Consider the following 2430-nt stretch of genomic DNA (forward strand, 5'->3'; position numbering starts at 1 on the left):
AAGGCTGAGGCGGAAGGATCGCTGGAGCCCAGCAGGTCGAGGCTGCAGTGGCCATGAGCATGCCACTGCACTCCAACCTGGGTGACAGAGTGGGACTCCAACTCAAAAAAATAAAAATAAAAAATAAAAATAGCAACCTTTAATCCTGGCTTACAAGGCATGATAGGGTCCAAACAACTTGTCATATGTATTTTTTTTTCAAGATGTGGAGTACAATTCAGGGTTAGGTATACTATTGGCAGAGAGGGGCTAAAAACAGTTAAAATTATTCCTTTTAAAAAATCAACCTGCAGGCTCCAAACCTGCTAGACATGGGCATGAGAAATCCAAATAGCCACAGGCCGCTTTCCTGGAAGTGCAAGATAGTAATTCACAACCTTACCCTCCACCCTGCATCCTCTCTTTGTGAAGTTATCGGTTTACAACCCCTGCTTGTCCTGTATACCCTGGAGACAATTTGTTCTTTGAACATCTGGTTTTGCCAGATACCACCTTGCAATTCCAAAGAATTTTTATGAGTGAGTGTTAGGGTTAGGGAGGATGGGTGGGTGCAGAACCACCCCATGCCAGAGGGGTGCACTGGCCACCAGAGATCAGAGTAATGTGAAGAGTAGCAACACACAAAGAGATGAAGGAAGGAAAGATATTTTAAGAAAAGTTCACTTCCCGTAGACAGGAAGAGGGCCAGCACTCTAAGATGAATGTGGCACCGTGGCCTCCCAGCCCCAGCTTAAATCTTTTCCCTTGGAGATGTTGCAATCAGGTAGATATGACTGTCATGCCTCCCTTGTTGACCACTTGTGAATGTCTTGGAGGGGACTCCCAGGCACCAGGCACTGAGTCACAGGCTGTCACCACCATCCCAGCCCCAGGAGTTAATTTTCAGATTACAATAGGTCAATATCGGTCATACTTGAGGGGTCTATGTTTCTAGAAAGACAAAATCAGCAAAGTTAATCTTTACCTAGAGTGTGCATTTCTACAGGACACAGTTTCTACTTTTTCATCATTGTGTTAAGACCTAGGAACCAAACAATATGGCCGGTCTGTCCTTTCATACAGGAGATAAGAGAAAGCGTGCCTTTTATTAGCTCTCAGGAATATTGTTCAGGAATGTACAGGAGCACTGGAACCCTTGTCATGCCCTTCTTTAGGGGTTGTGACAATATGGACAGACATCAGTGGGTCTCTGGGTCAAAACTGTATTTCCAGTCCCAACTCTTCCAGAAAATGTGGGCACTTGGATCTAACTGCCCGTGTAACCTTTCCTCCTGTACCTAAAGGTGGTCTCCCACATCATCTAGAGGTTAGGAAAAAAATTTAAAAAAAAAACGAATTTGGCCGGGCACAGTGGCTCAGCCTATAATCCCAACATTTTGGGAGGCGGAGGTGAGAGGATTGCCTGAGCCCAGGGGTTCAAGATCAGCCTGGGCAACTTGGTGAGACCTCATCTCTACAATAAACCACAAAAACTAGCCAGCATGGTAGTTCCAGCTACTTGGAAGGCTGAGGCGGAAGGGTCTCTTGAGCCCAACAGGTCAAAGGTCGAGGCTGCAGGTGGTCAGGTGGTCGTGAGCATGCCACTGCACCCCAGCTTGGGTGATAAGAGTGAGACTCCAACCCAAAAAGAAAGAAAGAGAGAACCTCCTAACTGGCCTCCCAGCTTTCACTTTTGCCCACCCGTAGTCTAATTCCCCAGCTAGAGTCATTCTTTAAAAATGCAAACCCTCCATGGATTTGTCATCTATTTCACCATAAAAGAGCAATCTTTTACTCTGGCTTGCAAGGCATGATAGAGTCCAAACTACTTGTCTTATATATGTAAGGTTTGCCAAAAGGAGCACACACTCCATGTTCAGGCAAAGTTTATTAAATAAAGCGCCCGGGTTGACACCAAACCAAAGTGGTGTCAGCCCCAACTTGAAGCAGGGAGGGCCTTTTTTTTTTGAATTGGAGTCTCACTGTGTTGCCCAGGCTGGAATGCAGTGGCATGCTCATGGCCACCCCAGCATCGACCTGCTGGGCTCCGGTGATCCTTCTGCCTCAGCCTTCCAAGTAGCCAGCACTACAGGCAGGCTATACCATGCCTGGCTACTTTTGATTTATTGTAGAGATGAGGTCTCGCCAAGTTACCCTGGCTGGTCTCAAACCTGTGGGCTCAGGCACTCCTTTCAGCTCGGCCTCCCAAAGTGCTGGGATTATAGGTGTGAGCCATCGCGCCCAGCCTGGGCCTTTGTAATTTCTTGAGTGCTTAGAGAGTCTAACACAGCTCCTAAATCCCTTGGACTTCTCTGGGTGATGGGACTATTCTTTGTTCTAATGAGATGACTTTTTTTTAAGATTAGAAAATATAGTTTATTTAAAAGTAAATTAGAAGCCGGGTTTGGTGGCTCAGCCTGTAATCCCGCGCTTTGGGAGGCTGAGGTGAGT

The sequence above is a fragment of the Carlito syrichta genome, unplaced genomic scaffold (assembly GCF_000164805.1).
Source record: "Carlito syrichta isolate Samal-C Ts95f unplaced genomic scaffold, Tarsius_syrichta-2.0.1 Scaffold80509, whole genome shotgun sequence".
Classification (NCBI taxonomy): domain Eukaryota; kingdom Metazoa; phylum Chordata; class Mammalia; order Primates; family Tarsiidae; genus Carlito; species Carlito syrichta.